The sequence below is a fragment of the Bufo bufo genome, chromosome 6, assembly GCF_905171765.1.
Source record: "Bufo bufo chromosome 6, aBufBuf1.1, whole genome shotgun sequence".
Taxonomy (NCBI): Eukaryota; Metazoa; Chordata; class Amphibia; order Anura; family Bufonidae; genus Bufo; species Bufo bufo.
The window spans coordinates 311,988,006-312,001,834 of NC_053394.1; the positions used below are offsets into that span (position 1 = coordinate 311,988,006).

The 13,829-nt window shown below is 42.9% G+C and overlaps 1 protein-coding gene across 2 annotated transcripts in view; it reads right to left on the reverse strand.

Moving 5' to 3' along the window:
* The window catches only part of ZNF385C (zinc finger protein 385C), a 321,616-nt gene that overhangs the window by 87,549 nt on the left and 220,238 nt on the right, over nucleotides 1-13,829 (reverse strand). The window lies entirely within an intron of this gene.

The following is a 13,829-nucleotide window of genomic DNA, read 5'->3' on the forward strand; positions in this document are numbered from 1 at the left end:
GTGGACATGGCAGCATCAGGAGGCCACAAAGTGGCAAGGTGACATAGTGTGGAGATGGCAGCAGCAGCATGATACCACAGAGTGGCAAGGTGACATAGTGTGGACATGGCAGCATCAGGAGGTCACAGAGTGGCAAGGTGACATAGTGTTGAGATGGCAGCAGCATGATACCACAGAGTGGCAAGATGACATAGTGTGGACATGGCAGCATCATTATGCAACAAAGTGGCACGGTGACATAGTGTGGAGATGGCAGCAGCAGCAGCATGATACCACACAGTGGCAAGGTAACATAATGTGGACATGGCAGCATCAGGAGGCCACAAAGTGGCAAGGTGACATAGTGTGGAGAAGGCAGCAGCAGCATGATGCTACAGAGTGGCAAGATGACATAGTGTGGACATGGCAGCATCAGGAGGCCACAAAGTGGCATGGTGACATAGTGTGGGGATGGCAGAATCAGGAGGCAACAGAGTGGCATGGTGACATAGTGTGGACATGGCAGCAACAGCATGATACCACAGAGTGGCACGGTGACATAGTGTGGAGATGGATGATCTAATCTGATTCATCAGGCATTGGTGGGTGGAAATCCTGGCTGATCCACTCCTGATTCATCTTGACAAAAGTAAGTCTCTACACATTTTGGGTGGACAGGCGAGTTCTTCTTGGGGTAACTATGGCCCCCGCCGTACTAAACACCCGCTCTGATGCCACACTACTGGCCGGGCAGGACAGCTTTTCCAGGGCAAACACAGCCAGTTGTGGCCACAAATCCAGTTTGGCTGCCCAGTAGTCCAGCGGATCTTCTATGACGGCTGGCAGGGTGCTGTCAAAGTATGCCACCAACTGCTGGTTCAGGTCCTGCTCCAGGTCTACCTGCTGCTGCTGGTGAGTAGTTTCTTCACTATGTGGGTGAAGAAAGCTGCTCATCAGCGACTCTAGACTCAGGCTGCTGGTGCTGCTGTCACTTGCAACGAAGTCGAAGATCCAGTCAACCAATCAAGAAACGCTGGGTTGCTGGTCAAGACACGACCGCTAGCTGACATGTGGACCTGAGGCCTCGGGAAGAAACCCCTGATGCCACGCCCCCTTACTCTGCTGCGACCTGTGCTTGCGCCAGAATCATTGACGCCTCTGACACTCCCCTGTGCAGGGCCTGGCACTTCTCTGTCTGACATACTTTTAGCTGAACTTAATAAATTAAAAGCAAATTAAAACACCCCTAAAAGCACCAAATATATATTTCTTTTTTTACTGATAGGCAACTAAAGGATTTGAAATTGGCAACAAAACTATTTCAGCATAAATAACAGCAAACGTGAACTGCGTGTATATTTCTCATATTGGACTAAAATAGGCCACTAAACGATTTCTAAGTAAATAACAGAAAAAGTGAACTGCGAATATTTTTCTCTTTTTTTCTAGAAATATGACAATAAGCGCTTTTAGCGCAAATAACACCAAATGTGAACTGCATCTATTTTTCTTGTATTGTAGTGAAATATGACAATAAACGCTTTTAGGGCAAATAACAGCAAATATGTACTTAGCCTATTTTTCTCTAGAAATATAGCAATAAACGCTTTTAGCGCAAATAACACCAAATGTGAACTGCGTCTATTTCTCTCGTATTGCAGTGGAATATGACAATAAACGCTTTCAGCGCAAATAACACCAAATGTGAACTGCGTCTATTTTTCTCTTTTTCTCTAGAAAAATGGCAATAAACGCTTTTAGGGCAAATACCACCAAATGTGAACTGCGTCTATTTTTCTCGTAATGTAGTGAAATACGACAAGAAACGCTTTTAGCGCAAATAACAGCAAATGTGAACTGCGTCTATTTTTCTCTTTTTCTCTAGAAATATGGCAATAAACGCTTTTAGCGCAAATAGCACCAAATATGAACTAAGTCTATTTTTCTTTTTTTCTCTAGAAATATGGCAATAAACGTTTCTAGCGCAAATAACACCAAATGTGAACTAAGTCTATTTTTCTCGTATTGTAGTGAAATATGACAAGAAACGCTTTTAGCGCAAATAACACCAAATGTGAACTGGGTCTATTTTTCTCGTATTGTAGTGAAATACGACAAGAAACGCTTTTAGCGCAAATAACAGCAAATGTGAACTGCGTCTATTTTTCTCTTTTTCTCTAGAAATATGGCAATAAACGCTTTTAGTGCAAATAGCACCAAATATGAACTAAGTCTATTTTTCTTTTTTTCTCTAGAAATATGGCAATAAACATTTCTAGTGCAAATAACACCAAATGTGAACTAAGTCTATTTTTCTTGTATTGTAGTGAAATATGACAAGAAACGCTTTTAGCGCAAATAACAGCAAATATGAACTTACAGTAGTCTCTTTTTCTCTAGAAATATGGCAATAAACGCTTTTAGGGCAAATAACAGCAAATATGTACTTAGCCTATTTTTCTCTAGAAATATAGCAATAAACAAATGCTTTTAGCGCAAATAACACCAAATGTGAACTGCGTCTATTTCTCTCGTATTGCAGTGAAATATGACAATAAACGCTTTTAGGGCAAATACCACCAAATGTGAACTGCGACTATTTTTCTCGTATTGTAGTGAAATACGACAAGAAACGCTTTTAGCGCAAATAACAGCAAATGTGAACTGCGTCTATTTTTCTCTTTTTCTCTAGAAATATGGCAATAAACGCTTTTAGCGCAAATAGCACCAAATATGAACTAAGTCTATTTTTCTTTTTTCTCTAGAAATATGGCAATAAACGTTTCTAGCGCAAATAACACCAAATGTGAACTAAGTCTATTTTTTCCGTATTGTAGTGAAATATGACAAGAAACGCTTTTAGCGCAAATAACACCAAATGTGAACTGCGTCTATTTTTCTCGTATTGTAGTGAAATATGACAAGAAACGCTTTTAGCGCAAATAACAGCAAATATGAACTTACAGTAGTCTCTTTTTCTCTTTTTCTCTAGAAATATGGCAATAAATGCTTTTAGCGCAAATAGCACCAAATATGAACTGTCTATTTTTCTTTTTTCTCTAGAAATATGGCAATAAACGTTTCTAGCGCAAATAACACCAAATGTGAACTAAGTCTATTTTTCTCGTATTGTAGTGAAATATGACAAGAAACGCTTTTAGCGCAAATAACACCAAATGTGAACTGCGTCTATTTTTCTCGTATTGTAGTGAAATATGACAAGAAACGCTTTTAGCGCAAATAACAGCAAATATGAACTTACAGTAGTCTCTTTTTCTCTTTTTCTCTAGAAATATGGCAATAAACGCTTTTAGCGCAAATAACAACAAAAGTGACTTGTGTAAATATTTCTCGTATTGTATTGAAATAGGCCATCAAATGATATCAGCGCAGTTAACAGCAAAAGCGACCTGCGTATATATTTATCTTTTTCCACTAAAGGCTTTCCAACATAGCACTTGCACCCCAGTAACTAATTGATGGAATGACAGAGCTGTATTATGAGACTATCTGGATCCCCAAGTAATGTTTCCCTGCACTAGTAAATCGCTTCTTTCCTTTTTTTTTAACAATTAGTTTTTCTTTCACTCTCCCTAGCGCCTGCATACACGTCTGTCCCTGAACAAAGTACAATAGTGAATGGCAGACTCTAAGATGGCCGCCGTATTTATAGGGCTGTGACATCACCAGGTTGGCTGGCTGCTGATTAGCTGCATGCATGGCATTATGGGTCACCCCGCCTTCCCAAAGTTCCTTGCCCCATGTCCTCACACGTGTAGCCGCCATTGTAGCTGGCTAGCCATCATGTTAGGAAGAAATGCGATTCGTTACCACGAAGCGCGAGGAAAATCGCATTAGATCAGAATCAAATTTTTCCTGAAATTCGGAACGAATTCGACTTCGTCAGCTACGATTCGCTCATCTCTAACTATGATGTATCGCCCGGAGAACCCATATAGACTAGACCTGTATCCTTCCCCAGTCCAAACTGAAGGCAGAGTGACGGACATGATTTGTAGGGTCTGATGATGTCCGTGCATTCACTATAGAATTGCTCCATACTGAGTAAGGTGATTGCGACAGAGAATATTTGGTGCAAGGTTTTCAGCATTGGCCAAGTATTGGTTATTAGAGGAAATGGGCATAGTGTTATCGTTTTGTGTCACAGATCTATGTTGTGCTGCCTTCAGCCTGGCGATGGAAGGTCTAGGGGAATGAGTGCCATTATATCATCCCTTGCCTCTGGTATGTTCTGCATGGATCACTGATTCCTATGGCCCCCTATCAAAATATATTATAGCAGCATAGATGCAAACACAAACAAAATCATTACGTGTGCGGCAGACCACAGCTACCGCGTTTCATATCCAGATCAATAGAATACCTTTTAATGCCATAGGGAAACAAAATCTCTACAATGTAATCTGGTGTCATTATAATCATTATCCACAGGATACTGAAGATTTAACTATCTTCACCATTCCCCTGGCACACCAAAATCATCTTTGGAACAACCAGGTGCTTTTAGAATGACTTAAATGGGTTATCCAAGTTATGGAAAAAAAACACCTTATAAAACTCGTCAGGACATACATATACATTAGAAGCTTGATTTCTTAAAAGAAAACCCATATTTACACCTTTGCATAGTTGTGTTATTCATGATGCAGCAAAGCTGTGGGGGCGTGTAACAATGACTAAGCTCTCCCTCATGAATATTTCTGGGTGTGAATAATCTGCCCTTCCCCGCCCCCTGCACTGCAGTGCTTGCTCTGCACAACCTAACCTTGCATACAGGCAGAGGATCTTCCTGTCACATTGCAGATCGATCTATGAGAGAGAGGCCGAATGCACACGGCCGTGTTCCGCGGCCGAGAGCGGTCCGTGGTATGGCGGGCTGGATTCCTGTTCAGAGCAGGAGCGCACGGCGTCATTGGTTGCTATGACGCCGTGCGCTTTTAATGCCACCGCTGCACTACAGTAATACACTCGTATGATCTATACGAGTGTATCACTGTACAGCAGAGGCGGCATGAAGCGCACGGCGTCATAGCAACCAATGACGCCGTGCGCTCCTGCTCTGAACAGGAATCCAGCCCGCCATACCACGGACCGCTCTCGGCCGCGGAACACGGCCGTGTGCATTCGGCCAGAGAGAGAGAGAGAGATGGAAAGAGAGAAGGATGTAGATATATCATATCTTAGCACTGGTGCCTTGCAGCGCCAACATAAATGACCTATTGTAAATCACTCAGCCGTCTGGCTACTGACTAGACAGTATTTCCCTCTCTATCGGGATCTGGGTGTACCAACACACCACCAGTGCTTACCCCACACACAGGGTTAGAGGGTCCCGGCTCCCACAGGCCTCGACACAGCCTGCTACTTTCCCAGACTGGGAGCCACACCCAAGTCCAGCAACAGGATTAAATACATTAATACCCCTGGACATGGGCATATTCCAAAATCCTGGACTTCCCAGTAAAAGCCCGTCCCGGACTAGCTGGAGCCAGCTAAGCTAACTATCTTGGTGTCCACCAACTAACTTAGTGGCCACCTATATCTAGGGCATTTACTCTACCAAGCCGGGGCCCCTTGGTGACATGCTCCTGGTGCAAACAACACCCCTTTTTCATGCTTCCCCGGGACTTTACTGCACCCATCACTATTCACCTTGCCACACTATACATAAGCTATGGCTTAGGTATAGCTTAGATATAGCTTAGGTATAGGGTGTCCAAAACAGGTCACTTAGAAACATGTGTGTATCGTAAGGAAACTGCAGGAAATGCCCTACTTCATGCATCTTCTTTTCATCCTAGGTATCAAAAGAGGTCAATACCTATTGGCTAATTCTTAAGTGCTAAACGCATATGATTTTGAAAAGGAATCTGACATTCTGAGAAGACGCTTTGAACAACGTGGATACCACCAACGTGGATACCACTCAGTGTGCGCGGCTTTCGTCCTCCGAACCACGGGGCGGTAGATCGCCACCCGGCGTCATGGGTACAGACCCAAGCGCCATGTAGTGAGCGGCGCTTAATGATAGTCATCACTCAGGTGAGTCTGAGCCTGGCACACCTGTACATGCATCAAGTATCTCATTAGTATCTGATCTACATCTCAGTCTATTGGATAACAACCGACCACATGGTCAGATTACTCCCAACCTTTGCCCTATATAAATCTTGTATTACCACCATTCCAGTCACTACCCCTTGAGGAAGCAGACCGCGAAACGTGCGTCGGGATCTGGTGATGTTGCTGTGATTGTGGACTGTATATTAGTCAGTATATCTTTGCATTTTTACTTTCAATTTTGCTCTTTGGACTTGGCCTTTATATGTTCATTGTGTGGATTTAGGTTATCTACACATGTACCAAAAAAACTCAGATCAGGCTTTGATCCAGTTCATAACTTTACCATCTCTACCAGCATATTTAGATGTACTGATCACTGGGCCTTTTGTACTTGCACTTTACTTGTACTGTCCATTAATCATGCACTACCAGTCCTACTAATAAATTTTAATAGTGTTTTTATGTTTCGTGTTGTGCTAATCATGTTAACAATAAAATTGCTATTAATAAATTATTTAATTATATTTCTGTATTTGTATTTTTTGTGATAATCTGTGGATCCATATGTATCTCTATTGCTTGTGTGATTAATAATATATATGGGTTAATTACCAGTGGATGGGAAATATTTTTGGTTGGCTTAGGTATAGCTTAGGTATAGCTCTATATCTAATATATAAGTATATCTAAGCTATACTTTGTTTTGTTCCTGGGGGTGGCTTTTGGTTCTGATGGCCAGGGGAATAGGGCAATGCTAATTTGATAAGGCTGCCGGCATTGGTAAAGATCGCGCAGGAGCCGGCCGGAAACAAGACGCAGAGACAGGGAAACGGGCACACCGGGGGATCACAGGGAGGGAGCGGGCACACCAGTCCAGTGCATCTTTTCACAAGGCTGCCGGCACTGGTAAGGATCGTGCATGCGCGATCCCTCACAGGAGCCGCAGCAGCCAGACGCAGAGGGAGGGGGCGGCCACACAAGGCTCTGACATTTCGTGTACAGAGCTAGGCCACTCCCTAATGCAGGGATAAGCCTGTACACGAAACGTCAGCACAGGGAGCTTGCTGGATGACGTCCCACAGAAGAAACAAGACATTATAGATAAAGAGTGATTTACATAGGTAATAGTAGATATGTTATAATGCTGATTGGCCTATATTTATATAACAACCCCTTTAAGGAGCACCCGACCAAAGGATTAACCCTATTAAACATGTCATACTGTCTGATAAGGTTGATCCTGCCGATTAAAATGATACCTGTGTTGTGAAAATTGGTTGCGGCGTTCTTGAGAATTTTTTTTAATTCTTTATGCAAATAATCTCCACAGTATAGGAGATATAAATATGATCGGTGGGGGTCTGACCTCCGAGATCCATGCATATCACGAGAAGGGGGGTCCTATGTCTGTCTGTATACATGAAGTGGTGGTCGAGAACGTGTGCTGCCACTTTGTTCATCTCTATGGGACTGCCGAAGAGAAGCCGAATACAGTGCTCGTAAATTTCTGGCAGTTTCATACAGATGAATGGAGAAGCAGCATGTATGATCGACCGCCACTCCATTCACATGTGGAGATATAGGACCCTCATTCTTGCAAATGGTGGGGGGTCCCTGCTGCCAGAGCCAGGACTTATCATACTCTTATCTTATAAGTTTAAAACTTGGCACAAACCCATTTAACTAATCATATGAAGATCTCCAGTTTGGAGATGTAAAGGGAGTCTGTCAGCAGTTTTTATCAAACACTAGCTTGGAGACCTGTTTGAACATACCTTAGGGTACGCTCTTAGTATTAGGCTATATGCACACGACTGTATATGTTTTGCGGTCCGCAAATTGCGGATCCGCAAAAAAAAAAACGGATGACGTTCCGTATGGCATCCGTTTTTTGTGGATCCGTTTTTTTTGCGGATCCATTGTAATAATGCCTATCCTTGTCCGCAAACTAGAAAAAAATAGGACATGCACAATTTTTTTGGCGGAGCAACGGAACGGACATACTGATGCGGACAGCACACAGTGTGCTGTCCGTGTTTTTTGCAGACCCATTGAAATGAATGGGTCCGCATCCTATCCGCAAAAAAAACGGATCGACGCGGAAACAAAATACGGTCGTGTGCATGAGGCCTTACCATCACCAAGGAGACGTATTTATTTCAAGCATTCCACTACCGCAGTGCCCTCTTAATACTGAAGTGCCCTGATCTCTCTGCAGTGAATGCTCCAGCTCCACAAACCCTCCCCCTGCTCTGAATCACGGCTGTAGCTCCATCCAGGAGCCCTCTACGGACGTGACTCAAAGCAGAGGGATAGCTGCACCCTGTGTTGAGGGTGCCACAGCAAATTAAAACTTCACATTCTATAGGCTAGCGGTTTTACATGGTCAAAACTGCTGACAGACTCCCTTTAAATACATAAATCTTAAAGGAAAAAAAACAACAACAAAAGGTTATTGAAAAGTTGGGGAACAAATGCAAGTACTTAAAGACATCTTGTCCCCACCAAAATAAATCACCGTCGACAGCATCAGAGAGGAGAAAATCACTACCCCTTGAGTGCCATCTCTTGCTAAAGTACCGGTGGCTTCAGAAATAAATTAAAAGGTGTACACTCAGCGGGGCTGCCGCAATTGGTAAATGCACTAAGATCACATTTCTTTTTAGGTTTGACAGGTCCTCTTTAAAGGAATTGTTCAGAATATGGGCTCATGCACCCAACTGGAATCAGCCCGGGAACCACGGTCCGTGTGTCGGCTGCATCTCCCAGGCCGACTGCAGCGACGCTGACCCGGACTGACTGTGTCATAGTAATTTATGATACCGCCAGTCTTTATCTGATTGTGGGGTATTGCAGTGCGCTGACATCATCACGTGAGTATACTGTAGTAGCCCAGTTTTGGTCAGGGGAGTCAGCCCGGAAGATGCGGCCGACACATAGACCATGCTTCTCCGGCCAATCACGGTCGTGTGCATCAGCCCTAAGAAAAATAAGCTTGCATTTTTTCAAGAAACATCATCTGTCCATGGCCGTGTATCTATTTTTGCAGTTCAACCTCATTCACTTGAATGGGGAAGTGCTGCATTACCACGTGCTGTTTCTGGAGGAAAAAAAAGACAAATATTTTTTTAAATCCTAGACAATCCCTTTAAGTAATTCGTTAAACATGGAAACAATGTGGCGCAGCTGTAAATCTTTCTAGAACACACTGTCCTCAAAAACGGAGAGACTGTGCCAGGGGGCACTAGTGACAGAGGTTACCAAGAGACCTATGAAACCTCCAAACTGATAACAAGTTTATATGGCAGAGATGAAATAGTGTTCCTCGTTTGTAACAGTATGGGACAGGGGAAAAAACACACACAAAAAAAAAGATATGACATATTAGAAACAACTTATCCAAAATGGAGGGAGGAAAAATAAAGATTCATGGTAAATATTACAGATACAGACCATTCAAGGATTTCAGAAAGAATCCCTAAGCAGGCTGAGGAACATTTAGGAAGGTAGAGAATAAAATGAATGTAACTACATGCTGAGAATGTCAAGAGAAAAAACCTGCTGCAGACCACAAGAGAGCTGTCAATTACACAACTGATCTTCCAGAAAGACTCAGGCTCAAGAAGAAAGTCAAATCTACATAGGACCAGCTTAAAAATAATATTAAAGGAGGTCCCCAAAGTTTAATAGTCATTGCAATGTTTGATTGGGTCTGACCACTGGGGAGCCACTTATGATAACAGAAATGGCCTGGTACTGGTACTGTAGCTCAACCTTATCTACCATTATAGATATAACATCAACATTAAAACTGTCCTGGTGCTGTCAAATCGGACGCCAGCCACAAGATGTGGCTGGGCATGAAAACAGCTGTTCATCTGTGGTCCACATGCAACTGCAAGTAGCAAAGAAGACTGGAGAAAAGCTGCAATGTACAGAAGTGCTGCACCCATTCACTTCAACGGGAGCAGTGCTGCAGTAACTAGCTCTGTCCAGTTTGGGCGTCAGAACGGCTGATCTGAGGAAAGGATTGGCCCTGGAAAAAAACAAAAGTGGCCTCATGTTGTAGGTGGCTCCAAATTGACAGAAGGCAGGAAAACAGAAGTAGTCGGGGGCCCGCAATACAGTAGTGCAGGACAAAATACCACAGCGCAGCACAAAATACTGCCACCCTCCCCACAGTAAGAAGCTGTATCATCGCCCTGAGGACGACACTATAATTGACCTCAGGAGGGCACCTGCGGCCACTGTCACTGACACTATCAGCGGCCATTTTTTTTTTTTTTATGGTAAGCCACACCTCTAACTGTGCCCAATGCCTATCTATAAACTTCCAATCCTGCCCAGTCCCCTTTGTGCCTACACACAGTAATAGTGCCCCACACATAGAACCACTTAGGCTCCATTCAGACGTCCGTATGAAAGGTCCAGATCCGAAACACACAACTGGGCTTGGTCCAGAAAACACGGGCTGTATGTCGGACGCATCTCCAAAACGGAACGCAGCTCCCCTGACCTAAACAGACGTTATCATAGAGATTTATGATATAGTCAGTTCCTATCTGTATCATAAATCACTATGATTCATTCAGTTCGGGTCTGGGGTGCTGAGATTGGTCCATGAAACATGGTCCGTGTGTTGGTCGCATCTCCAGGACTGACCACGGCTAATGTTGATTGCACCATTAGTGATTTATAGTACAGATCGGAACTGACTATATCATAATTGACAATGATGCAGTCAGTTTAGGTCAGGGGAGCCACGGTCAGTCCGGGAGATATGGCCAAGACACAGCCCGTGTTTCCTGGACCGAGCGCAGTTGTGAATCAGCCCTTACTAATCAAAATGTGCCAGAATTCTGGTGCAATTTGTTCCTAAAAATGGTTGTATATGCTTTCTAACACATTTATTAACCAGTTTTAGACAATTTTCTACTCTTTTTACCACTCGATCCTCAAAGGGCATGGCTCAATGTGCCGCCATGTGCCAATTGCACTACATTTTTGGGAGTAAATTAAGCCAACAAATAGGTGGTGTAAACTTAGACTAGACAGTCTATTTCAGATACCCCAGATTTATCATCCAGTATCAGCCATTATGATAAATCTGGGGCAAGGTTAGACTGTCTTAGTAAATGTGGGCCACTGTTTTCTAATTAATTTCCACCAATAGATGAGTGCTTTAAACTAAGAACTGCCTGCTAGTAACTCTGGATGCCCCTAAAGGGGTATTCCCACCATAACAACGTATCACCTGTCCACAGGTTACGTGATAAGTATATTATTGATGGGGGATCCTAATGCTGGGACCCAGACAGATCAGGAGAATGGGACCCCTGCAAACTGATCACAAGAACTTCTTGAGCGACCCAAGTCAATGGAGCCATGCATGCGTGATGCCGCTCCATTCGTGTCTATGGGACTACCAGAGATAGCCGAGCAATGTACACTTATATCTGGGTTGGATATATAATAATACCCATTCTTCTCTTTACTGTTCATGAAAAAATGACAGAACTGCAGTAAAGACTGACATATAAGCATAAATCTATGAGTGACTGGGCAAGGGATACAGTCCTATATCTGCCATTCAGGGTTTTTGGAGAGCAAGCCAGAAAAGTGACAAGATGAATGGTTAGTTTATAAGATACACAAATAAGATACACAATGAGTTGTGATCTGTCATCAATGATTGGACGGAAGTGAATGACAGCACATAATGAATACGCCATTAGTATAGCTGAGCTATCAGACATGGTAGAGGTTGAACATTGAATTAAATCAATTAAATGTGATAGACATCTACAGATATTTCTTGACCACCTCCCCACAGCCATAGTGCATTCTGAAAAACCCTTAATAAATGCACTTACGTAACTCAAATTCCCGCAGTGCGTACATCCTAAACAAGGTGACATGAGGTAGGAGCTAAACATTTTGCTCCAAGGCTTTGATTAAACTGGAAGCTGACCTCAATATGGCGAGAAAGATTTGTCTCCCACAGCCTGGGGACTAGAGATGACATTTGGAATAACCTACTGCTGAGTGTTATCAAAGCAAGAATAGTCAATAAGAAAATTAGCTTAAAAATGTCTTGAGTCACAACACTTAGCTTTGAAGATGAGACCTCTAAATCTTTATAGAGAAAGGAAGTCATAAGCCTGGCCACAACATGGACCTTTCTGGCTTCGAAAGGGTGAACAGGAGCACAAGGCTTGGGGCCATGTACTTTCTTCCTCTTGTGATAGGTCAACAGGAAAGCTTTAACGCAAGGTGACAGAGTCGGAGAAAGCAGAGAAGTGGGGCTGTGTGGAGGAGTCTGGGTAACATTGTGCACTCATGATGGATTATCTGAAGATCACTGACATACTACATCAGTTTTGACATTTGCTAGAGGAAACCACAGTAATGTCAACTCTTGACGAAAGATCCTCACTCATCGGTTTAAGCCATATCCTATTAATTAACGTATATCCTATAATCATCGGGGCCATACTGTTCATGGGTGTCCTCACTACCCATATGAACTGCTTATTAATTTAATCAGACCTAGTAACATTATTGTGAAAGTGAGCAACTGTGCCTCACACTTGAGGGATCTCACTAGCTCCTACAGAAAAGAGGCAAAGTGCTGGCTACCTACACAGCATACAATCCATAGGTCTATTGTACTGTCAGGTAATTTCATGGTGAAGTACTTGCATGGGATATCTTGACCAAATCAAGCCTAACCAGGGAAGTAAGAAGGTGTAAGTGGAGTAGATGGCCTCCTAAGGCACAATGGAAGGGTACAATTTACGGATTTTAAAAACACGCTGTGTCAGTTCAGCTGATGATGCTGTAGTAAGGACAGCATGCTAGTCGCATACATACATGGTAGAGTGGCCAGTTGGCCCAGCGTTTAGACATACACATGTTTAAAGGCTTGAATAGAGTATGTCTAACAATATACGACAGCTATGTAGCTAGCCCTCAGGAATCAAGCACAAATAACCAGACTCAAGATTTTCAAGCTTTGTTTATTTATTTGTTTTGGACATCTTATCAGAAGCCTCATGGAAAGGACAATTATACTCAACAGAATTGGTGGGATGGACAATAAGGGCCAGATGGATGGTTAAAATCACCGATTTTATGACCACCCAGTAAGATGTCTGAAGACCAAAACACTATGGGGGAGATTTAACAAAACTGGTGCAAAGGAAAACTGGCTTAGCTGCCCATAGCAACCAATCAGCTTGACCCTTTCATTTTCCAAAGGAGCTCTAAAAAATGAAAGCTAGACTCTGATTGGTTGCTATGGGCAACTAAGCCAGTTTTACTTAATGCCAGCTTTGATAAATCTCCTCCTATGTATATGGTTGACAGAGGCAAATTTTATTAGATGGTACATGAATATATGATCGATACTAATAGCTCTACTAACTGATGTATACATAAAAGTGCTGGGGTCCCAATGCAAAGATTAAAGTGGGGCCCCTATTATGGTGCTTGGTTTGCAATCTAGGACAGAAGGGCCTGGTGTTTGTTTCCTATTCCTTGCCCTTTCCCATGACTCTTAGGTAGCTCCCGAATCCTTTATTTGCAGTTCCTCTGGAGAGAGGAGTCCTTCATAGGTTCTCACCATCCAGGCTGGATAGGACAACCAGCAGTTGCATGGTCTGCTTTGATGGTGTATTCGTGATATATGATATATTTTACTTATTACATATACATATGAAGAAAACTGCCATGGATAATCATCACCATCAGAGTCCATGATTACA